The 26,836-nt window shown below is 44.6% G+C and overlaps 1 protein-coding gene and 1 pseudogene across 1 annotated transcript in view; one reads left to right on the forward strand and one right to left on the reverse strand.

The window, feature by feature from the left end:
* Positions 1-26,836, reverse strand: part of LOC132864475 (NLR family CARD domain-containing protein 3-like) — a 1,256,659-nt gene that overhangs the window by 1,013,854 nt on the left and 215,969 nt on the right. The window lies entirely within an intron of this gene.
* Positions 18,282-18,926, forward strand: LOC132864495 (transcription factor HES-5-like; annotated as a pseudogene).

A 26,836-nucleotide genomic window follows, 5' to 3' on the forward strand; every position in this document is an offset into this window, starting at 1 on the left:
ATCACACCTCTTAACAGCATCAGCATGTGAAACAGAACTTGCCCTTACATTTGTGACTGAGACAAAGAAACAGGAAGTAGATTTTTTTTTTTTACTTTTGGAAAATCTGTCATTTTATAACGTTATAACTATCATTCACGGATAAGATATATATATATATATATATATATATATAGGGGAGAGCGGGGTAAGATGAGCCACTTTTTACATTTTTCATCATAACTACATGTTAAAGCCATTTTTGCTTCCAGTCTACACACCATACCAAATTTCAAAGTGTACTGTTACTATCTGAGCAAAAAATAATTGATAAGCTCTTATGGTTAGAGTGATATTACCTCTTGAAAAAAAAATGTCAAGTGGCTCAACTTACCCCATGCACGGGGTAAGATGAGCCACTGTGTGGGGTAAATTGAGCCAACACAAAACATGTTAGGTTAACAAAGTAAACAACTTTTATTATTAGAAATGCAATCAATGAATCAAGTCAAGCAAGTGGGGGATAGGGCCGTTGCATAGAGAAGGGGAGATGAAGAGAGAGGTGATAGAACGAGATGGGATAGGGAGGGATAGATAGATGGATAGAGAGAGAGAGAGATATGCATAGATAGATAGAAAGAGGGATGGTTAGAGAGGGAATGAGAGATATACTATATTATAGAAATTACTAAAACAGTAGAACAGTGCCAAAAAATCTTATTTCTTTCAGTAGGTTAAAACATTGCTAAAACATGCAGCAATCATTCCATCAATCATTTCATCATTATTCAATGTTCCAAGTGTTCAAATTGCAAGGGAACACCATTTGCCTCTCCCTCCGTGCTGTCCCCCCAACAGTAAAGGGGTGGGGCAATTTTTTCACAATATCCTGTCTTGACAGGACAGCCTTATCTTTCTCTTTGAAGACAAAGGTCGGCTTTCTTGCAGAGCCATGGCATGACCGGCTTCTTTTGACAAATCTTGCCTCTATTTCGAAGACATCCAATTTGATTATCTGGCCAATGAAGAAATGCACTTTCTTCTTCCCCGTGAATTTTGCCACAACATAATCCCCCACATCTAACAACTGGTCTTCCTCATCTGATGTCATATATATATATATATATATATATATATATATATATATATATATATATATATATATATATATATGTTGTTGTCATATATGACCAGTAAATGTGAAAACTTAAGTGTCATCCATATTGGGTAAGCTCAGCCACCAATGGGGTAAGTTGAGCCAGTGGCTCAACTTGCCCCACATCTAATGGCTCGTCTTACCCCGTGGCCACCATTTTGTAGAAAAATGCTAATAAAGGGGATTAGGCTAATCAAAATTATTTTTATTAGCATTCATATCATAGCTTAGAAAGCCACTAACTTAACCCTAATGTGTCTAAATATTATTCTACTTTTGTCTTCTCTAAATCATCTTCACTGTGGACAAACATGGAATTGACTTAGAAAGCACAAAAACACATTTTTATAAATATCTCCCTCGCCTAGTTTGACATGTGGTGCTCCTCTCCACAAGTGTAAGTAAATGGTCCCGCCCCCCTTTGAATGTGGTCACATGGTCACATTTGTTTACTGTTTCTTAGAAACAGGGAGTGGCTCATCTTACCCTCTGGCTCATCTTACCCCGCTCTCCCCTATATAAGCAGCACTACTGATTATTTCATAAAAGTGTTTTTGATATACTGGGTTTTAAACTACATGTAAAAGAACGAGGCACAATACTCACAATATGTTCAGATTTTCCTTCCAGATGGTGAGTGACGTCAGACTCGGTGTGTTTCGTCATAAGTAACGATTCATTCAGGACTCTGAAGCTTTTGTCCTCCACTGATCTCAGCACAGAGGTCTGAGTGTGGGAAAGTCAGACGAGCTCAAAACCCACACTGACTCACAAAGACATGACATGAGACACATCTGTGACATCTGGACTGCTGGGTTATGAACAATTAACTTTACATAAAACTGAAATATGTACAGCATGCTTCTTAGCTGTATTATATAATAAAACTGATCAGATTTTAAAGAGAAAATTGATAAAGCTCTTTAGTAAAGTGTCTGTATGAAGACCAATTGATCAAATATCCATCCATCCATTAGAGTGCCTTGCAAAAGTATTCAACCCCCCCCCCGGCTTTTTACCTATTTTGTTACATTACAACCTGTAATTTAAATGTTGTTGTTGTTGTTTTTTTTTAATCTGAATTTTATGTAATGGATCTGCACAAAATAGTCTAAGTTGGTGAAGTGAAATGAGAAAAAAAACAAAAACTGAAAATTTGCATGTGCATATTCACCCCCTTTGCTATGAAGCCCCTAAAAAGTTCTGGTGCAACCAGTTACCTTCAGAAGCCACATAATTAATGAAATAAAGTCCACCTGTGTGCAATCTAAGTGTCACATGATCTGTACACCCCTTTTCTGAAAGGCCCCAGAGGCTGCAACACCACTCAGCAAGAGGCACCATTAACCAAACAACACCATGAATACTAAGGAGCTCTCCAAACAAGTCAGGGACAAGGTTGTTGAGAAGTACAAGTCAGGGTTGGGTTATAAAAAAATATTCAAATCTTTGATGATCCACAAGAGCATCATCAAATGGAAAGAACATGGTACCACAACAAACCTGCCAAGAGAGGGCTGCCCACCACAACTCACGGACTGGGCAAGGAGGGCATTAATCAGAGAGGCAGCAGAGAGACCAAAGGTAACCCTGAAGGAGCTGCAGAGTTCCACAGCAGATACTGGAGTATCTGTCCATAGGACCACAATAAGCCGTACACTGCACAGAGTGGGGCTTTTTGGAAGAGTGGCCAGAAAAAAGTAATTGCTTAAGAAAACACATTTGGAGTTTGCCCAACAGCATGTGGCAGACTCCCCAAACACATGGAAGAAGATTCTCTGGTCAAATGAGACTAATATTAAACGTTTTGGCCATCATGGGAAACGCCATGTGTGGTGCAAACCCAACACCCTGAGAACACCATTCCTACAGCATGGTGGTGGCAGCATCATGCTGTGGGGATATTTTTCATCTGCAGGGACAGGAAAGCTGGTCCGGACTGAAGGAAAGATGGATGGCAGTAAATACAGGGCAATTCTGTAGGAAAACCTGTTTGAGTCAGCTAGAGGTTTGAGACTGGGACGAAGGTTCATGTTCCAGCAGGACAATGACCCTAAACATACTGCTAAAGCTACACTGGAGTGGTTTAAAGGGAAACATTTAAATTTGTTGGAATGGCCTAGTCAAAGCCCAGACCTCAATCCAATTGAGAATCTCAAGTTCAAGTTCAAGTAACTTTATTTATACCCGAAGGTAAACTTGTTTTTCAGTGAAGTGAGTCAGCTTTCTCTTCCATACACACCAATCAACACTTAAAACATCTAACATAAAACACATAAAACACAGCGTGATAAACATGTAACATAAAAAAAAACATGATAAAAAACATGACATAAAACACAACATTAAAACATAAAAACATAAACACATAATCTGTGGTCAGACTTGAAGACTGCTGTTCACCAGGAGAACCCTTCCAACTTGAAGGAGCTGGAGCAGTTTTGCCTTGAGGAATGGGCAAAAATCCCAGTGGCTAGATGTGGCAAGCTCATAGAGACTTATCCAAAGCGACTTGCAGCTATAATTGCCACAAAAGGTGGCTCTACAAAGTACTGACATTAGGGGGGTGAATTGTTATGCATGTTGAAGTTTTCTGTTATTTTGTCCTATTTGTTGTTTGCTTCACAATAAAAAAATCACATCTTCAAAGTTGTAGGCATGTTCTGTAAATGAAATGATGCAAACCCTCAAACAATCCATTTTAATTCCAGGTTGTGAGGCAACAAAACTTTTGCAAGGCACTGTATATGTAGCTGCTTATCCTGTGCAGGGTCGCAGGCAAGCTGGAGCCTATCCCAGCTGACTATGGGTGAGAGGCGGGGTACACCCTGGACAAGTCGCCAGATCACCACAGGACTTGATCAATCCTAATAATTAATTCCTAATAAAGACATGAGAAATACTAGCCTTTTGCAGCATACTGTCTTTACTAATTCTTAGTCTTATATTTCAGGCTGATCAAACAGTTTCTCTAATTCCAGGCTAAAAATGGATCTCTAATGAAAGCTGACAAGATCATTAGAGCTGTGATGTTTTTCCACATGTGTGAGCAGTGATGATGAGCACATGCTCTGTCAGTGACATTGATCCCAACATCAGGCAGCAGATCTGCTCTCTTTACAGGGTCACCACTTTCCCAGATACACACCGTGTTCAGTGAGCCCATCTCCATCACCCCACCCCTCCACCTGCTTCTGTGAGATATGGACATTGTCCTTTCCTCGAATATCACTCATATTTGGCCGATGCTAGTTGGATTTCTCTCTTAAAAGGCCAAAGCGCTAATGCAGCATGGTCCTGTGTGAGAGATAAGATTAGTGAGGCTATGGACATGTTCATTCCTTCCAAGACAACCAAACATCGGTATTCTGATAAACCTTGGTTTAATGGAGATTGCAAATTAGCAGTCCAAAGGAAACAAAATGCATTCAAGAGGTGGCAAAATGACAGAACAAAGGACTCCTGGGCTTTGTATATTAAGTCCAAGGCAGAATGTCAGCGTGTTGTGTGCCGTGCTCATGTGCAGTTTTCACAACACTTACAACAGAATCTCAAGCATGCAGACAATAAGCAATGGTGGAAGCTTGTCAAAACAGTGACTGACAGCAGCAAAACGTCTTGTGTCCCTCCATTAGTGAGCGATGGTAAAACTTTCAGTGAGGCAAAAGACAAGGCTGAGTTGCTGAACAAGACTTTCACTGCAAATGCTTACCTCAACGATAATGGCAAGACTCCCCCGAACTCATCACCCAACCCCTCCCAAAAAAATATAGATAGATAGATAGATAGATAGATAGATAGATAGATAGATAGATAGATAGATAGATGCATAATTGTATATAATATATAAGCATAACATGCATAATTATGAGATGGGTGTCTGTGTACGTATGGATGTGTATAGTTATAGGTATGTGTATATGTGTATATGTATGTACTGTATATATGTATTGTATGTGTGCATAACATAAGTATCTGTATATATGATTTGATTTGGTCAATATTATACCATGTTGGTATGTCTTGGTATGTTGGTATGTTTTCTTTTTTTTGTTGATTTTGTTTTCTTTTGTATATATAGTTTATTATGGTGGAAAGTGACTTTTGATTAATGGTGGTATAGAGGGTTAGGATTTGATAAGTTATTTACTTCTTCCTTCCGAACATTATTATGTTACTGCCTTGTGGCTACGCTATTCTGTTTGTTTATGAAGATGTTTTGATGATTGCATTTTTTACTTTTATTTTTATTTTTTTGTTTGTTTTTATATCTTCTTTACTGTTCGGAATAAATCTCTAAATACAAATACAGCCAGTGGAGTCCTTTCTTCTCTGAAGTTCTGGCCTAAAACTGTTCTCCAGAAACTTCATAATTTGGACACCTCCAAGGCCAATAGCCCAGATGGAATATCGGCAACAGTACTTAAGAAATGTGGCCACAAACTTACCCCAGCTCTTGCCAAGCTATTCCAGATATCTTTTGACACACAGACAGTTCCCTCTGACTGGAAAGCTGCCCATGTGATAGCTGTACCTAAAAAGGGAAACAAGAAAGATCCCGGGTCGACATTAAGAAAGCCTTTGACCGTGTTTGGCACCACAGTCTATTGTCCAAGCTGACCTCCTTTGGTATTCAAGGTGACCTGTATGGCTGGATTTCATCCTTTCTAGCTGACAGACACCAATCTGTTGTACTAGACGGGTTTACCTCTTCATCAGTGCCCATAACTCCTGGAGTTCCCCAAGGCAGTGTTTTGGGGCCTTTACTTTTTCTCATTTTTATTGATGACCTTGCATCTCACTTAAAGAATGACCTTCACCTATTTGCAGATGATTCAACTTTACATGTCGTTATAAAAAATCCTGGCCTGAGAAACACCTGTGCTGAGAGCCTACAATGTGACCTGGACAAAATAGACAAGTGGGCCTCTGACTGGTGTATAACATTCAATGCAGGTAAAACTGAGGAGATGATTATAAGTAGGAAACGAGAGCAGACCCACCCTCCTCTCTACTTCATGAACGAAGAGCTAAAGCCCACACAGAGTATTACTCTCCTTGGTGTCACCATCACTAATACTCTAACTTGGACTCCATTCATCAAAAGCCTTGCCAAGAAGATGGCTAGGAGGTTATATATCCTTGGGCGCACAAGAGACCTTCTCCCTCTTCAGGCTCGGATAACAGTATATAAGGTGTATATCTGTCCCCTCATGGAATATGCTTCCCCAATATGGAGCGGTGCTGGCACAATGGCTCTAAAGCAGCTAGACAGACTCCAGAGGAAAGCTGTATGCCAACTTCAAATTAGGGACCCACAACAGGCCAGCATTTCCCCCTTGAACCACAGGAGGAAAGTAGCCAGTCTCAGTACCTTCTACCGGCACATCTTCCTGCAACCCTCCAAGGAACTTGTAGGAATCCTGCCGACCCAAGTTACTGGAACACAAGTAACCCATTCAACTACAAGTGGTCACCCATACCTCATCAATGTGCTAAGATCCAACACTCAGCTTCATTTATCTTCATATGTACCAAGGACAAGCAGGCTGTGGAACTCACTGCCAGCCTCGGTTTTCCCTGTCATTGCAAATGTGAACACTTTTAAAACTGCAGTTAACAGAGTCCTCTTAAACTCTTCTTAATGTTACTTTGTCGTATCTACATGTATATCTACTGTTTTAGAGGTAATGAAATGCGGATGACAATGTTCAATGTAACTTCAAGGGAAGATTGTGATGTGATGCATTCTTTTTTGTTTTTGCTATTATGTTTTGTATTATTTGATTTAATCTATGAGCTGCTCTTCATCTTTAATGATGGCAACACCAGGCTCTTGTTGAACCTGATTTAAAAAAAAGGAAAAAAAAGAAATAAAAAGAGCACTGAGCATGTCAAGTCAAGTTTATTTGTATAGCACTTTTAACAATAAACATTGTCGCAAAGCAGCTTGACAGAATTTGAATGATTTAAAACATGAGCTAATTTTATCCCTAATCTATCCCCAATGATGAAGCCTGTGGCGATGGTGGCAAGGAAAAACTCCCTCAGACGACATGAGGAAGAAACCTCGAGAGGAACCAGACTCAATAGGAGTGATGTGATGAGACTCCAACCAGACACAGGGCACCAGGATGGATCAGGCAGGTCCAAGGAGCAGAAGAGGTCAGCATCTCAATCTCAGGATTGACATGTAACTCAGAGGGACAGATTGGGGGGGAGAGAGAGAAAACACAGGTTGTTAGGTATGCCCAATGTCACCTGAATAAGTAGGAACAGTATACATTTTGCGCTAATTACAAGCAGGGACTCTGGCAAAACTAACTATGACAGCATAACTAAAAGGGGAGAGCCAGAAGGTAACACAGGCATGAGGGAGCCCCGGGACATAAAGCAGCAGCCACTACACCGTCAACAAATTCGAGTGAGCAAGCGAGTGGGGACTGACAGCATCCATACATCCCAGTTTACCAAAACACTATTTCTGAGGACCCTCCAGATCTACTCCTTTACCTCATAAACACCATTAACAAAAGGCTTGACTAAACAGATATGTTTTCTGTTAGGGTTGCGGAAGGTGTGGTGAATTAGGACCCAAAAGCAGAATACGCACACAGACAGTAATCCAAGAAGCATAGTGGGTTTAATCCAGAAAAGGGCGTGGCAAAAATGTAAACAAAATTTGATTAAGAAACAATAACGAAAATAGTCCAGGTATAAAAAGAAAACGTGAAACTTGACTTAAAAAACGAGACAGGCAAAGACATGAAAAACACTTGAGGGGAAAACTATGAAAGAAACCTCTCGAGGAAAAAAAACAGCTAGAGTCTACATACGAGATGTTCTGGCACTGTCTGTGGCTGAGAACGACGTTTAAAAAGGCAGCGGTGATGATCAGGAAGTGAATGCAGGTGAGTGCTCGCTGAACAGGGAAGCAGGCAGGATGGAATTCCCATCCCGGATCCAGATCGGTGCTGACGTGGGAGATCCTCAAGCTCAGGAGCGGATGTCCAGGGCAGAGTATGACATTTTCAGCCTAGACTTAAACGCTGAGACTGTCTCTGATCCCTGAACACTACTTGGAAGGCTGTTCCATAACTGTGGGGCTTTGTAAGAAAAGGCTCCGCCCCCTGATGTAGCCTTCTCTATACGAGGTACCAGCAGATAGCCTGCACCTTTTGATCTAAGTAGGCGTGGTGGGTCATAAAGGACCAGAAGTTCACTCAGGTACTGTGGTGCGAGACCATTCAGTGCTTTAAAGGTCAATAGTAGTATTTTATAATCAATACAAAATTTGATTGGGAGCCAATGCAGTGTGGATAAGACAGGGGTGATGGGGTCATATTTTCTAGTTCTAGTATGGACTCTTGCTGCTGCATGTTGAACTAACTGGAGCTTGTTTATGCACTTATTGGAACATAAAGACAGTAAGGCATTACAATAATCCAACCTGGAGGTAACAAACGCATGAACTAGTTTTTCTGCATCGTGTAGTGACATTAAATTTCTTATCTTAGCAATATTTCTGAGATGAATGAATGAAAGCTATCCGGGTAATGTTATCAGTATGAGTTTCAAATGAAAGACTGGGGTCAATAATCACGCCGAGGTCTTTTACTGCTGCACGTGAAGAAACAGAAAGGCCATCCAGAGTTACTGTGGAATCAGAAAACTTACTTCTAGCTGCATGTGGTCCTAGTACAAGTACTTCAGTCTTGTCAGAGTTAAGCAGAAGGAAGTTAATAAGCATCCAGTGTCTAATGTCCTTTACACATTCCTCATTTCTATTAAGCTGGTGTCTCTCATCAGGTTTTGCAGAAACATACAACTGTGTGTCATCAGCAAAACAGTGGAAACTAATACAATGTTTACAAATAATATCACCCAGAGGCAACATATATAAAGAAAAAAGCAGTGGACGCAAGACAGAACCTTGTGGAACACCAAACTTTACCTCAGTATGTCTAGAAAAATCACCATTTACATCAACATACTGATAGCGATCAGTTAAATAAGAGCTGAGCCAGGAGAGGGCCGTTCCCTTAACTCCCAAAACATTTTCTAGTCTATCCAGAAGAATGGAATGATCAATGGTATCAACTGCTGCACTAAGGTCAAGCAACACAAGCAGCGAGACACAGCCCTGATCAGACGCCAACAGTAGGTCGTTTACTACTTTAACCAGTGCTGTCTCTGTGCTATGATGAGGTCTAAATCCTGACTGATACATTTCATGGATGTTATTCCAATGTAAATATGAGCATAACTGCTGTGCCACAGCTTTTTCAGGGATCTTGGAGATAAAGGGGAGGTTTGATATTGGCCGATAATTGGACAGCTGACAGGGATCACGGTCAGGTTTTTTAATCAGAGGTTTGATAACTGCTAGTTTAAAGGATTTGGGTACATTGCCAATCGTAAGAGAAGAATTTATTATTTTTAGAAGCTGTTCAATTACTTCAGGTATTATCTGTTTGAATAGACGTGTAGGTAAGGGATCTAGTACACAAGTTGAGGCTTTTGATGCCGAAATTAATGAAAGTAATTCAGTTTCTTTTAGGGGAGTAAAACATTCTAATTGATGATCTGATAGTTATATTGTTAACTACAGGGTCACTTACATTGTCTGACCTTAAATTAGTAGTTTGAATTTTTTGTCGGATATTCTCAATTTTGTCATTAAAGGTCCCATGGCATGAAATTTTCACTTTCTGAGGTTTTTTAATGTTAAAATGAGTTCCTCTGACCTTCTTAAGTCACCCCAGTGGCTAGAAATTTCATAATGTGTAAACCAAACTATGCCCAACATTTGAGAATGGCGGGTCAAAATGGCATGTTGATAAGCTCTTCCCTTTACTACGTCAGCAAGGGAGATGATCCCCACGCCCCCCCTCTGGATTCCCACCCACTGTATGGATTGCCCGCCCAGTTGTAGTGAGGAGACCATAGAGGATACAACAACATAGCATCACCTAAGCGAGCGAAACATGGAAATTGCGCTGTACATGAATGTGACAACACAGAAAAGAGTCTGTTTTTACTGCCGACGGGAGAGCCCCTGAAGACGCAGTGGCTTAATTTTATTTACTCCAATAATACGCCGTCGAGTCTACCTAAGACGGTGTATGTTTGTCTGAAGCATTTTCCTGAGGAATGTTTCCACAACTTGGGACAGTACAGGGCAGGTTTTGCACATCAACTGTCACTGAAGCCTGGGTCCATACCAAGCATCCCTGCCACATCAGCCACAAAAACCGAACAAGTAAGTGTATAACTGGTCGTTTTGCCGTGTTTTAAAATCGGTGCGTTAGCCTAGCAATGGCTACATTAGCTGTGCAGCTAACCGCTTCCTGCAGTTAGCCAGATAATCTGTGCTACAAAACTAAAGAGCATATGCATGCTCTGTTAAACTGAGTTTAGTCTGGAAATTGACTGTAACTTATGAGCTTATGTTTGACTATTGCTCCGCAATGCATGTCTTCTGTTGGATAAGCGATATGTTGCTGTAGTTGCTGCTTCTATCCTCTTTGGTTATGGAGTGTGTGTTCAAGCCTAGGGTATTATATGTTCGTAAACTACCACTCCGAACACTCTCACTCTCTGTTCTCTGTGTCACGTTGAGTTTACGAAAGGAGTCCGAGGGAGAACGGGGTTTTGTCTTAGCAGCGTGGCTACAGGCACTGATAGCAGCGAGTATGTGTGTGCGCAGCTTGGTCAAGCCCCTCCCCCTCCCCCCATGGCCCGCCCCCACCCTCTACCCTTCCCCGCCTCCTGCTTCTCATTAGCAAAACGACGCACTGGGAAAAGCGCTGAAATGGGGCTTTCTCCCAGGAGGCTATATTTACGTGCCGAGGGTTCATTTTGAGAAAGGCTGCGGATATAACATCCGGAAGCCTCCACGAGCCCATTTAAAGCATCAACAAACCACCATGCCATGGGACCTTTAAAATAATTCATGAAGTCGCTGCTACTACATACTGCAGGTGTGCATGTGTCTATAGTGGACTTATTCCTGGTTAATTTTGCTGCAGTATTAAATAGGAATCTAGGATTATTTTTGTTATTTTCTATTAGGGAGGAGAGATATGCTGATCTTGCAGCACTAAGAGCTTTTCTATACTTCAGGAAGCTCTCCTTCCACACTAATTTGAATGCTACCAATTTTGTTTGACGCCATTTACGTTCCAATATTCGAGTGGTCTGTTTTAATGTGCGAGTGTTATCATTATACCAGGGTGCTAATTTTTTCTCTCTGATCATTTTCCTTTTAAGAGGAGCTACATTATCTAAAGTATGGCGGAATGTTGACTCTAAGCATTCAGTTGCCTGATCAAGTTCTGCAGGGGCTGACAGTGACCCAGTCAAAGTTGATAACTCTGGGAGATCATTTATAAAGCTCTGTGCAGTAGTTGACATGAATGTACGTTTAATACAGTAGCGTGATGAGGTGCATATATTATTACTCAGACATAGTTTGAATGAGATGAGATAATGATCTGAGATAACTTCAGACTGTGGAAGTGTGACTATATTTTCTATGTTTAACCGGAATGTTAGTATTAGATCGAGAGTGTGACCACCATTATGGGTCGGTCCTATGACATACTGATTAACCCCTACTGAATCTAAAATGGACACAAACGCTGTTTTCAAAGGGTCTTCTGGGTTATCGAAGTTGTCATGCTCCGCCCCGGACATCCACTCCAGATATTACGGATCTCTCACACCAGCACTGATTCAGATCTGGGACAGGAATCCCTTCTCACCCATATTCACTTCCTGGTTTTCACTGCTGTGTACAAATAAGCCGTTCTCAGACGCAGACTTTGCCAGAATGTCTTGTTTGCTTCTTTAGCTGTTTCTGTGCCTCTCTTGCTCTTCATGGTTATTCTCTCTAGTGACTTTTTCTTGCTCATGGTTTTTGCACTAGCATTCTTCTGGTTCATGGTGTTTTTTGCACTAAGAGTTATTTCTGATTCATGATTTCTTGCACTAAGGGTCTTTTCTTGTTCATGTTTTTTTTGCACCAGCGTTTTTGTCTTTGCCTGTGTCATGTTTTTGTCAAGTTGTTTGTCTCATTTTGTCCAGACTATTTTTGCCATTTGTTTTTTGTCCTGTTTGTTTACCTTTTTGCCATGCCCTTTCTTCCCTGAATTAAATCATATTATTTATTGGATTACTGTCTGATTTCTGCTTGTGGATCTTAACTTCACCATACCTCCACCCACCCTAACAGTACATTCTGGCCAACATGGATCCAGCAGAACTCGCCCATCTGAGAAAGGCCATCCAGCAGCAAGGGACTCTCCTCGGGACCCACCAATAAGACCTACAACAACTTACCCAGAACCTTGCCACCCTGTCCAATGCACTCAACCTCCTCACCATGCAGATGCAGCACTGTCAAGCCATGCCTACCCCTGCTCAGCCGTCTCCTACTTCAGCTCCTGCCACCGCCTTTCTCCACGAACCGAGACTTCCAGTGCCTCAGCCCTACGATGGAGAACCAGGTGCTTGCAGATCATTTTTGTCTCAATGTTCATTGATCCTAGAGCTGCAACCTCTGGCCTTCCCCACAGAATGCTCACAGATAGCATATACAATAATGCTCCTCACTGGCAAGGCCAGAGAGTGGGGAACAGTGGTCTGGGATGCCAATGCACCCTTTTGTTCCAGTTTCAAGGATTTATCCGAGGAGATGAGTCGAACTATCGACTGTTCTCTGTCCGGCCGGGAGGTGGCCAGAGAGCTCATGGAGCTGTGGTAGGGGTCCCGGTCTACCTCAGATTATGCCATCGAGTTCCAGACATTGGCGGCTTCATGTGGTTGGAACGAGAACGCCCAGATCGATGCATTCCTGCATGGCTTGTCTGACACCATCAAGGATGAATTGGTATCATGGGAACTGCCGTCAGACCTCTCCAGCTTCATGGACCTCACCAACCGCATCGACACTCGGATCCAGCAATGGAGGAGAGAGAAGAACCGCCCCAGACTCACCTCCTCTCCACCTCCTGCTGTGTCCGTCGAACCCATGCAGGTAGACTGGGTTTTGGTGTCAGTGGAGGAACGACATTGCTGGCAGAGCACAGGGGCCTGCTTCTACTTCGGTCAGCTGGGACACATCTGCCAAGCCTGCCCACTAAAAGGACGAGCCCACCAGTGAATCAAGGGGCCCTGGTAGGCAACGCTTGGAACCAGTCCCCCTCTAATCATCCATTACTTCCTGTCATCATTATCCATGACAGCCATCATCACCACCTCCAGGCCCTCGTCGACTTGGGGTGGACAGGAACCTGATCTGCTCCGCCACTACCAAGCATCTGGGAATCCTGCTACTTGCTCTTGATGTCCCTCTCACTGTCCTGACACTCAATGGCACCAGCTTGACCAGCATCACCCACCTTACTGCCCTGCTCACCCTAAGGATTTCCGGCAACCACTGAGAAACCATCCAGCTTCACGTCAAGAATAACCCCCACATACCCATCGTCTTAGGATTACCATTGTTAATGCAGCACAATCCCCACCTTAACTGGACTAATAACACGATCCTAGACTGGAGTCCTTCCTGCCTGGCCTCCTGTCTGAACTCTGCTCTGCCTCCCACCACAGCCCTCAGCTGGCGAGTTTCCCGACCTCTCATGTGCCTCCGGAATATCTGGACCTTAAGCTAGTTTTCAGTAAGACCTGAGCAGTGTCCCTCCCTCCTCACAGACCCTATGACTGTGGTATCAACCTCCTACCTGGGACAGCACCACCCAAGGGACGCCTCTACTCTCTTTCTCCCACCGAAAGACAAGCCATGGAAAAGTACATCACCGAGTCGCTAGCAGCTGGGATCATCCTCCCTTCCTCCTCCCCAGCAGGGGTGGGGTGCTTCTTCATTGAAAAGAAGGACAAATCACTCCGCCCCTGCATTGACTATCGGGATCTCAACACCATCATGGTCAAAAACTGCTACCCACTACTGCTCATGACCATGGTCTTTGAACTACTCCAGGGAGCCAAGGTATTCACCAAGCTGGATCTACGCAATGCATACCATCTCATCAGGATCAGGGAGGGGAACAAGCGGAAGACAGCCTTTAACACCACCACTGGTCACTATGAGTACCTCGTGGTCCCTTTCGGCCTGACCAATGCGCCCGCAGTCTTCCAGGCACTCGTTAATGACGTCTTAAGGGACTTCCTAAACGTTTTCATGTACCTGGATGACATCTTGATTTTCTCCTGCTCCCTGGAAGAACATCGGGGTCACGTCCGGCAGGTCCTCCAGCGCCTGCTAGAGAACAAGTTGTTCGTCAAGGCAGAAAAGAGGGAATTTCACCAGAGCTCTGTCTTATTTCTGGAATTCATCATTTCCCCAGCAAGGATCCAGATGGACCCCCTCAAGCTCAAGGCAGTTGCCGATTGGCCCACCCCATCTTCGAGACGAGAGCTCCAGTGCTTCCTAGGATTCGCCAACTTCTACAGGCGCTTCATTCGCCACTTCAGCACGGTGGCCGGACCTCTCTCAGCCCTGACCTCGACCAAGACCCAATTCAAGTGGAGAGAGGAAGCAGAGAAAGCCTTTTCTATGCTCAAGCACAGGTTTACCACAGCACCCATTCTCACCATACCCGATCCAACCAAGCAGTTTATTGTCGAGGTCAACGCTTCCGAGTCAGGGGTCGGAGCTATACTTTCCCAGAGGGCCAGTGACAACAAGGTCCACCCATGCTCCTTCTTCTCCCACCGGCTATCCCCAGCCAATTGGAATTACGACATTGCCGACCAAGAACTACTGGCTGTTAAACTAGCCTTGGAGGAGTGGAGGCACTGGCTCAAGGGTTCGGAGTTCCCCTTCCTAGTCTGGACCAACCATAAGAATCTGGAGTACCTCAAGTCCGCCAAACGCCTTAATTCCCGTCAAGCCCGTTGGTCTCTCTTCTTCTTCTGGTTCAACTTTACACTTTCCTACTGCCCAGACTCCAAGAACAGCAAACCTGATGCCCTATCCAGGATGTTCTCCTCCCACCAAGAGGAGTCCAAGCTGCCTGAGACCATCCTTTCTCCACCCTGCCTGGTGGGAGCTGCCATTCTAGAGGTTGAGACACTCATGCAGAAGGCCCTGGAGCAGGACCCTGGTGAAGATAACCCCAACAACATTCCTCCTAACCATCTGTTTGTTCCCGGTCGTACTTGCATACCAAGATGCTGCAGTGGGGTCATGGCTCCAAGCTGGCCTGTCATCCGGGAGCCTCCCGAACCCTGGCACTTGCTTTTGGTGGCCATCCATCAAGGATGACATCCAGGAGTTTGTGGCAGCCTGCAACACATGCTCCCAGAACAGGACAGCCAATCGACCCCCTGCCCACTTGCTAAGACCCCTCCTGACTCCACATCGACCTTGGTCTCACATCACCCTGGACTTTATCACAGGACTCCCCAACTCAGGTGGCAACACATGCATTCTCACTGTCATTAACCGTTTCTCCAAGACCGTCCATTTCATTCCTCTGCCCAAGCTCCCCTCAGCCAAAGAAACCACTGAACTTCTCATCCAGCACATTTTCCATCTACATGGACTGCCCACTGACATCGTTTCTGACCGAGGTCCTCAGTTCACTGGGCAATTCTGGAGAGCTTTCTGCAAACTCATCGGGGCCACCTGTAGTCTCTCCTCAGGTTTCCACCCACAGACTAACGGCCAGGCAGAACAGGTGAACCAGGCTTTGGAGGTTGCACTCAGGTGCATGGTGTCCAGGGATGCCAGTTCTTGTAGTAAGTACCTACCCTGGATAGAGTATGCTCATAACACTCTTCCTTCATCTGCCACAGGTCTCTCACCCTTCCAGTGCTCCCTAGGTTACCAACCATCACTCTTCCCCAACCAAGAGGAGGTGGTCGCTGTACCCTCTGCCCAGATCTTCATACGCCGCTGCAGGAGGACGTGGGCATTGGCCTGGAGAAAACTCATTCGCTCCGCCCTAGCATCCAAAAGGCAGGCCGACAAATGCCGCTCTAAGGTGCCCACTTACTGGGTGGGGCAATGAGTCATGCTCTCCACACGCCATCTGCCACTCAGAACCGTCTCCTGCAAGCTGGCTCCCAGGTACCTAGGACCCTTCCTCATCAAAAAGGTAATCAACCCATGTTCCGTCAGACTGGCACTACCACTCACCATGCGACGCATCCACCCCATGTTCCACGTGTTACAGCTTAAACCTTTGGTCTCTAGAAATAACCAGATCTGAGATAAAATCTGCAAATTCAGAAAGAAACTCAGAATATGGCCTCGGGGGCCTGTAAACAACAAGCAACGGAATTAATTGGGTAGACTTATTTTTCGAGGCTACATACATTATGAGTATGAAGAACTTCAAATGTATTAAATTTATAACCAGGTTTGTGTGTTACATCTAGATAATCATTATAAATAACCGCGATGCCTCCTCCTCTGCCAGTTAGATGAGGCTGGTGTATATAACTGTATCAAGGAGGACTTGCTTCATTTAATGCTATATATTCATCTAGCTTAATCCATGTTTCTGTTAAACACAGTACATTAAACTCCTGATCAGTAATGAGTTCATTAACCATTAGCGCTTTAGATGTAAGAGATCTAATATTTAATAGCCCCACCTTTAGATCAAAGGTGCTGGCAGCGGCTGTACAGTCAGTATGATCTAATTTTATATTGATTAGGTTACTGGAATAAACTCTCTGAGTATTTCTACCTTTTTGTTGAGCTCGGGGAACAGACACAGTCTTGATGTAGTGGACCCTGAGTGACGACTCTGTGCAGCTAGCAGACAGTCGGTTTAGCCTGTTTGTCTGCTCTCTGGCCTTGGCTCTGGATTGTCAGAAATTAACTAGGCCTGTTCTGAGATTATGACCTATGCTGCAAGAAATGAGAGCAGCACCTTCCCGAGTGGGATGGTTACCGTCCCGCCCCAACAGGCCAGCAGTGCCCTCAAAATTAGCCCAATTATCTATAAAGCCCACACTGTTTTCAGAGCACCACCTGGACAACCAGCAGTTCAGTGACCATAACCTGCTGTAAGCTACATCGCCACGCCGCATTGGGATGGGGCCAGAGCATACTACAGCATTGGACATCGCCTTTGCTAATTTAAACACCTCTACAATGTTACTCTTAGTAACCTCAGACTGATGAAGGCATATGTCATTAGCTCCTGCATGGATAACTATCTTTGAGAACCTGTGCTTGCCTAGGACCCTAAGATTACCTGCTATGTCCGGCAGCCTGGCTCCCGGTATACACTTGACTAAAGCTGCTGGTGCCCCTAAAGGCTGAGCTAATTTCACATGCCGTATGATAGAGTCCCCTATAACCAGAGCTCTTTCAGGTTTCTCAGCGGGTGCATCACTGAGGAGAGCAAACCTGTTCGACACGTGACGCGGAGGGGAGTGGCGCTCCCATGGGCAAGCCTCAGCGGTAGCTTTGGCTCTACGCTTATGCCGCTGAGACGTCACCCATTCGCCCTGCTGTAAGGGCTCTAATGCCGGAGTTGGGGGATTACTAACTCCACCTAGGGCATCCAGACTTTCCTCTACAGAAATTACACTGTTCTCATTCTCACTGGCCTTCTCTAAAGCCTGGATACGTGCTTCTAGAACAGCAATCTTCTCCATCAGAGAGCTAACTAATCTGCACTTATCACAAATAAAGCTATCGCTAGCGACGGAGGAAGAATGACTAAACATCCTGCACTCAGCACACTGAACAGGCTGAAGGTGTGCCATGATGAAAGGATTCACATACCTTAATCGAAGATCTGTTGATATTAAAGCAGATCCGATGTGGATGGCCTCCGCTTGTGGTCTTTATGCAGGAGGAGAAAAAAAAGAAAGTTTCCAGTCTTGGTGTTCTTCCGAAAAAAGAAAAAAAAACAGAAAAAGGAAAGTGAAAGTACAATAAAAAATGAAGAGGATACTGGAAAATTATTTGTAGAAAAAAATAAAGATTAGTGATTAATGCCAACACTCGTGGAAAAAGATTCGTCGCAAACAAGCATGTGGCAGTCCTACATTCCTCATTGTGTCTCTGAGCTCTCCCATTGGCTCCAAACTGTGAGAAACTCCAACAAGTCCAAGACCCACATATTCATATGGAGATTTGGGAGGATAAATACAGGAGATGCGGCCAGTACAAATCACACTCACTCTACACACAGAGATCTACAGCACAGACACAGCCATGGCACCAACCATCACTTCAGCAGTGACCATCTCAAATCATCTCCTACCTCTGAACAACCAGGTCAATGAAGAACCTGCTTCCTTTCAATTCTTACAATTATCTGCTTTATACTTAATAACTGTTTATCATTCAAGATGACTAAATGTTCTCTCTTTGTTATTTGCAGCCGAGGAAGCTGATGGTGGAGAAGGTGCACAGAGACCGTATCAACAGCAGCATCGAGCAGCTGAAGTCTCTCCTGGTTCCAGAGTTCCTCAACCAGCAGCCTGACTCCAAGCTGGAGAAAGTAGACATCCTGGAGTTGACAGTCAGCTTCCTGAGATGATGCTACCTGCATCCTCCTCCAGCTCAGCAGCTGTCAATCAAGGCTTCTCCAGATGTGTCCATGAGGTTTTTCACTTCCTGACCAAAGAAGTGAAGACACAGAGCCAGAGAAAACTGCTGAGCCACTTCCAGAATCTGCAGCCATCTTCAGACAAGAACACAAGGGAAAGTGTTCTGCCTCAGCTGAGCTCGACAGAGCAGCAGATCATCAGCAAAGAGAAGAGTTCAGTTAAGAGTACCCTTTGGAGGCCCTGGTGAAGAGAAGATCAAGACTGACGATGAAAAGCTGGAAACACAAGTTCATGTGGACTGTTTAGTTTTCTTTCAACTTCTGCATGAGCAGGATTCTGAGTTGTTAAAAACCTGGTAGAATCCAGTAATGGATCCAGCAATGTCAAAGTCTGCAGTCTAGACAACGCATGTTGATCTTCTTCTTTTGGCTGCTCCCAATTAGGGGTCGCCACAGCGGATCTTTCATCTCCATTGCTCCCTGTCTTCCGCATCCTTCTCTACCACACCTGCCACTTTCATGTCCTCTCTCACCACATCCATGTATCTCCTCTTTGGCCTTCCTTGTTTTTGTTTGCCTGGCAGCTCCATCCTCAACATTCTCCTTCCCACATGCTCTGCATCTCTTCTCAGGATGTGCCCATACCATCTCAGTCTCATCTCTCTTAGCTTCATTCCCAAGCTCTCTACATGTGCTGTCCCTCTGATGTACTCGTTCTTTATCCTGTCCAAGCTCATCACTCCCATCGCAAACCTTAACATCCTCAACTCCGCCTCCTCCAACTTTGCCTCCTGTCTCTTCGTTAAGGGTACGGTCTCCAATCCATACATCACAGCTGGTCTCACTACTGTCTTATACATCTTACCTTTCGCTTTTGCTGGGACTTTCCGATCACAAATGACTCCCGAAATCCTTCTCCAACTGCTCCACCCTGCCTGCACTCTCTTTCTCACCTCACTATCGCAGCCCCCATTTTCCTGCGCAGTTGACCCCAGGTACTTGAATTCACCAACTTTCTTTACGTCTACTCCTTGCATCTTCACTACACTCTCATCCCCATTCTCATTGATGCATATGTGTTCTGTTTTGCTCCTGCTCACTTTCATTCCTCTTTGTTCCAATGCATCCCTCCATCTCTCCAAACCCAACTCAACCTCCTTTCTACTTTCACCACATATCACAATATCATCTGCAAACATCATGTTCCATGGTGACTCTTGCCTCACTTCGTCCGTCAAGCTATCCATCACTATGGCAAACAAAAAAGGACTCAAAGCAGATCCTTGATGGAGTCCCACCTTCACCTTGAACAATTCAGTTGTTCCAACTGCACACATCACTGCTGTTTCACTGTTCTCATACATGTCTTGCACCACTCTAATATACTTCTCATTCACTCCACTCTTTCTCATACAATACCATAACTCATCTCTCGGCACTCTATCGTATGCCTTCTCCAGGTCTGCAAACACACAATGTATGGTAGCTTTCTCTGGCCTTCTCTGTACTTCTCCATTAACATTCTTAAAGCAAAAATTGCATCCGATGTGCTCTTCCCTGGCATAAACCCGTACTGCTGTTACAGATTTTATTCAGATTTTATACAGATTTTATTTTATCAATTTTATTCCTCTGTAATTACTGCAGCTCTGCACATCTCCCTTATTCTTGTATATTGGGACTAGCACACTCTTTCTCCATTCATTTGGCATTTTCTCATTCTCTAGGATCTTATTAAACAATCTTGTTAGGAACTCCACACCCATCTCACCCAAACATCTCTAAGCCTCAATTGGGATACCATCCGGTCCGACTGCTTTCCCAGTCTTCATTCTTTTCATGGCTGCCCTCACCTCATCCTTACTAACCAACTCTGCTTCCTGATTTGCTGTCTCCAACGAATCTGACCTTTTCTCTCTTGGATTCTCCTCATTTAATAAATCCTCAAAGTACTCTTTCCACCTTCTTAATACACTCTCTTTGTTTGTCAGCACATTTCCATTTACATTTTTCATCACTCTTACCTGCTGTACATCCCTCACTTCCCTGTTTCTCTGCCTAGCTAGTCTGTACAGGTCTTTCTCTCCTTCTTTGGTCTCCAGTCTTTCGTACAACTCCTGGTATACATCTGCTTTCACCTTTGCTTCCGCTCTTTTTGTCTTCTGTCTCATCTCTCTGTATAACCGCCTGCTTTCCTCGTCTCTCTGCTCGTCCCAATTCTTCTTTGCTAGCCTCTTCTCTTTTATAATTTCCTGCACTTCTTTGTTCCACCACCATGTCTCCTTGTCTTCCTTCCTCCTTCCTGATGACCACCCTAGCACCTTCCTTGCTGCCTCTCTTACTAGTACAGCAGTAGTATTCCAATCTTCTGGTAGACTTCCATGACCACTCAATGCTCGTCTCATTTCTTCCCTAAACTCATTCTGATGTTCAACCTCTTTTAGTTTCCACCACTTAATCTTCGGCTCCACTATTTCACGCTTCCTCTTTTTCACTTTCAAGATCATCCTGCACACGACCACTTGATGTTGTCTAGCTACACTCTCCCCTGCCATCACTTTACAGTCTCCAATCTCCTTCAGGTTGCCCCTTCTGCAGAGTATGTAGTCCACCTGTGTAGATCTTCCTCCACTCTTAAACGTCACCCTGTGCTGCTCTTTCTTCTCAAAGTATGTATTGACTATTGCCAAATTCATCCTCTTTGAAAAATCAACCATGTGAGGGAACCGATCAGTGAGGCATAAGGACACAAGGAGGTTTAGTTCAAAGTAAAGGGTTTTTATTACCCAGAAAATGATCAAAGATAAATAAAAGCCACAAACTGAAAATTAGGCCTATAAAATAAATCAACAAAAGTATGAAGACATAAGACACAAAACTAACGTGACTTTAACTAAACAAAGACTGACTTAACACAATGAGACAAAAGGGAAGATATATCGGCTTGGCCAAACCAAAAGACACAAAAAGGGGATAAACTAAATACATAAGCTTAAATCATAACACAGAACAAAGCAACTAAGGCCAAATTCCCCTCTCAGGCACACGGGAGATATAGTACGGCCCAATTCGTCGGCGCCGAGACTTAGGTTTTCTCAGCCCTCAGCCACGCCTTTGCCCAAACAGGAAGGGACCGCCCCCAACACTCAACCAGGTAACTCAAGACAAAAAAACACATGATTGGTGCCAAACAAATAATATAACCTTACAGTGTTAAAATGTGTGCACCCATATAAAACAATGTAAGGCTAAAGAAAGTAAACTAATAAAATAAATAAATAAAACAAAATGTGAACTGAGTTATTTGAGCATGATAGCACATGTGACTGCAAACAACAAAATGTGCAGCAAATCTATAATGTACCAAAAGAAATTAATAATGTGCATTGGAAGAGTGAGGGCTGATGTTACCATGTGTGGCTGGAGCCATCACACACTCCCCTCCTTCAGGACTCTCGCTGGTACTGCGAGAAAGATAGTCAGCTGTCAGATTTTCTTTGCCTGGGATGTGCCGGATACAGAAGCGGAATGGTTGGAGAGCCAGGTACCATCGGGTAATTCTTCCATTGGCATCTTTCATCTTCTCCATCCACTGGAGCGCCTTATGATCCGTCTCCAGCGTAAACTCTCTACCAAGGAGATAATAGCGAAAGGAATCAAGGGCCCACTTTATAGCCAGCGCCTCCTTTTCTATCGTTGAATACCGGACCTCCCGGGGAAACAGCTTCCTACTAATGTAGGCGATTGGATGGCGATCCTCTGGGGGCCCCTGGAGAAGCACGGCTCCCAAGCCTCTGTCAGAAGCATCAGTCTGCAAGATGAAGACATCATTGAAATCAGGACTAAACAACACTGGCTGCTTATTCAATGACTGACGGATATCATGAAACGCTGCCACCGCTTCCTCCATCCATTGAACTTGATTTGGGTTCCGGGTCCCGGTCATGTCGGTGAGAAGCGCTGCCCTGATGGAGAACTGAGGGATAAAGCGATGGTAGAAGCCAGCCATCCCAAGAAAGGAACGGAGCTGCTTCCTTGTCTGTGGTAGAGGACATGACTCAATGGCTTGGACCTTACTGACCTGTGGTCTTATTGATCCATTCCCTACCGTATGGCCCAGGTATTCTGTCTCAGACGCTGCAAAGACGCACTTGGCCGGATTGACCGTCAGCCCAGCGGAGCGGAGACGTCCCAAGACAAGGCTCAGATGTTCCAGGTGCTGGTCCCAGCTGTTACTGTAAAGGACTATGTCATCCAAATATGCAGCTGCAAAATCAGAAAAATCACAGAGCACCTGGTCCATCAGCCTCTGGAAACTGGCTGCGGCACCATGGAGCCCAAATGGAAGTACAGTGAACTGAAACAGCCCCCACGGAGTCCGGAAAGCTGTTAGCTCCCATGACTGCTGAGACAGAGGGACCTGCCAGTAGCCCTTACAAAGATCGATGGTAGTCAAGAATTTTGCTTTGCCCAGACGTTCTAACAGGTCATCAATCCTTGGCGTCGGATAAGAATCGAATTGGGAAACAGAGTTGAGATACCTGAAGTCGATGCAGAATCTTATGCTGCCGTCCTTTTTCGGCACAAGGACTACTGGGTTGCACCATTCACTTCTGGAAGGCTCTATGACACCCTGGGAGAGCATGACATCCACCTCCCCCTTCAGTGCGGTCAACAGGTGCTCTGGGATCCTATAACTGAGATGTTTTGCAGAAGCACCTTCTTTAAGAACAATATTATGGACAACAAGATCAGTTCTCCCTGGTCTCTCCTGGAACACCTCAGGACTGCAGATCGCCCTCACCTGGAGCTGCTGACCCTCTGGGAGGTGGCTAAGATCGAAATTCACCAGATCACCAGCAGGGGGTAAGTACTGATCGTCTACTTCCTCTTCCTCCAGTATACTTCTAACCAGCATTACATCTGTTCTCTTTTCAGGTCTCTGTACCCACTCCTTCAGGAGGTTCACGTGTAACACCCTACAATGGCGTGACTGACCTGGAGTGGAGATCTGATATGTCGTTGGCCCAAGTTTCTTCTGCACCTCAAATGGGCCTTGCCATTTTGCTAGCAGCTTGCTATCACTGCTTGGGAGGAGCACCAACACCTTCTGGCCAGGGCTGAAGGATCTTTGGTGGGCCTTCTGGTCATACCAGCCCTTCTGTTGCTGCTGGGCTTCCGCCATATGTACCTGGGCGAGCTCACTCATCTTCTGCAAATGCTCCCGCATCTGGACAACATAGGACACAACATTAACAGCCTTCTCTCTCCCCTGGTCACCCTCCCAGATCTCCCTCAACAAAGACAGAGGCCCTTGGACCTCATGCCCATAGAGAAGTTCAAAAGGAGAGAAACCCGTTGAAGCTTGGGGAACTTCACGGTACGCGAACAAGAGGTATGGCAGCCAGAGGTCCCAATCAGTACCACTGCTGCTGACAAACTTCCTCAGCATCTGCTTCAAGGTCTTATTGAAGCGTTCTGTCAGCCCATCACTTTGCGGGTGGTATGGCGTAGTTCTCAGGCTCCTGATTCCCAGCAAATGATAGACCTGTTTTAAGAGAGTTGACATAAAATTAGTTCCACGATCAGTAAGAATTTCTCGTGGAAAACCCATTCTAGAGAAGAACTGCACCAGACAAAAAGCAACTGATCTGGCTTTTATAGACTTCAATGGGAAAACTTCTGGGTACTTGGTCGCATAGTCTGTTATGACCAGCATGTATCGGTTTCCAGCTTTACTTTTCTCAACAGGACCAACAATATCCATTCCAAGGCGTTCAAATGGCGTACTGATAATGGGGAGCGGTTGGAGTGGAGCTCTGGGTGGGAGATTAGAAGATGTTATTTGACATTCTGGACAACTTTTGCAGTACTGGGCAACATCTCTGTATAGACTGGGCCAGTGAAAATGACGTTTAATGCGAGCTGTGGTTTTATGCTTACCCAGGTGGCCAGCCCAGGGAACGGCATGCCCAAGCTGCAATATGATGTCTCTAGCTGCTTGGGGGACCACAAGCTGCAACACTGACCCCTGCTGGCGGTAGAGGATACCCTTCTGGAGAATGTACGCCTCCTTGTTCCCATCCGGATCAGCTCCTTGTTCCTCCTCACTGATTTTCTGAAAAAAGAGGAGCTAAAGAATTATCACCTTTCTGCATGTCAATGATCTCGACTGGTATCTGAAATCCTAGAGGTGATTCAGGTTCAACATTAGTTGGAAGTTCCAGCGCTGTGTGAAGAAATTTCTCCCGTCTTCTCTGCCTACGAGTCTTACGAGACTTCCCGGGTTTTGTCTCCAACTCATGATTGTAAAATGGCAGGGTGCTGAGGATCTCCTGATGCTCATTAGACTTCTTAACTTGCCCTCTAGTGACAGCAGCACAACACTTCAGGTTCTTGTCCGATTCCAACAAATCAAGCAACACTGGGAGATCTCGGCCTAGTACGACAGGGTAAGGCAAATTATCAGCAACCACAACATTCAATAGATAGGTTTGATCTTCAACTCTAATGTACATCTCGGCTGTGGAATAGCACTTCTCGTCTCCATGCACACAGCAAATCGGCACAGCGTCATTGGTACTGACAATATAAGGAGGCACAAATTTCCTGTGCACCAGGGTCTGACCACTCCCAGTATCAATTAAGGCTTTAAGAACAGTCCCGTTAACTTCGACATCAATCATCTTAGCATCTTGCTCATTAATATGAACTGAATTGACACTAGGCCGTGGCACCACACACATATTGTGAGACCTTGCTGTGTTTTTAGGACACATAGGCTTAGTGTGGCCCTCAACTCCACATAGGTAACAGATGGGTTTCTTACCGGCTGGCTTTTGTGGCTTGGGCATGGATTGACTCTCTCCTATGAGTGGCTTACCCCCACTGGCCTCTAGCTTCGGATAGTACTGCTGGATGGTTTTACGGCTGTCTCTTGTTGTCTTCCATGAATTGTGGCTCCACGGCTGCCCCTTCTTTCGTGCCGCCACAAAGACATCAGCCAACCTAGCAGCCTCCATTGCCGAAGCAGGGTCGTGCTCTTTAATCCAGACCTGAAGCTCAGGGGACACCATTCTCAAATACTGCTCCAATATGATCATTTCACTCACATCATGAATTGTTTTACCTTTTGGCTGGATCCACTTTCCATAGAGCTCCTTAAGCCTCACATACAGCTCCTTAGGACTTTCATCAGGATTCACCTCTAGGGAACGGAATCTTTGTCTATAGGTCTCAGGGTTAATGTCATATTTAGAGAGAATAGCTGTTTTAACTTTGTCATATTCAAGAGAGTCATCAATGTCCATATGCACATAAGCACTTCTAGCCTTACCAGTTAACAAAGGCATCAAGTGAAAAACCCAATCTACTTTTGGCCATCGGCAAACTACAGCAATACGTTCAAATGTAATGAGAAAATGTTCAATATCGTCATTTTCAGTTAATTTTTCTAATTTAGGCCCATGACGTGGACGAACCTGACCTGTTGCAGTCGTAGTTGCATCAGCAATAAATGTGGACTCAACCTGAGCTTGCAAGTGAGGTCTGCTGGACGGAGCCTCAAGATCTGGATCAGAGTCAGTTGGTAATGGGGATGTTCGAGCTTGTACCTCTAGCTGCAGCATCTGAAACTGGTGCTGAAGTGCTTTAAACCTTCGTTCTTGTCTTGCAACCATCTCCCTCTGCTTCTCATCTCGAGCCTCCTGCTGCCCCATGTGTGCACGGAGAATGCCCGCCAGGTCCGCAAGGGTTGGTTCTCTACCTCCATCTTCGGCCTCTTCCCGTTCTGATTCTCCAGATCTTCCCACATCGCCATCTGCTGACTTTTCCTGGGCCGCTTGGCTTGCAGCTGCTTCTTGTTCTTTTGTTCTTGTTCTTCCAGAACGAATCATTCTCTTTTTGTTGGGGAATTTTTTTTTTTTCAAAAAAACCAAAGAAAAAAAAACTCCTGTGTCCGTCACTGGAAGATCCCACTTCTGACACCAGTTGTGAGGGAACCGATCAGTGAGGCATAAGGACACAAGGAGGTTTAGTTCAAAGTAAAGGGTTTTTATTACCCAGAAAATGATCAAAGATAAATAAAAGCCACAAACTGAAAATTAGGCCTATAAAATAAATCAACAAAAGTATGAAGACATAAGACACAAAACTAACG

Source organism: Neoarius graeffei, chromosome 17, assembly GCF_027579695.1.
Source record: "Neoarius graeffei isolate fNeoGra1 chromosome 17, fNeoGra1.pri, whole genome shotgun sequence".
NCBI lineage: Eukaryota > Metazoa > Chordata > Actinopteri > Siluriformes > Ariidae > Neoarius > Neoarius graeffei.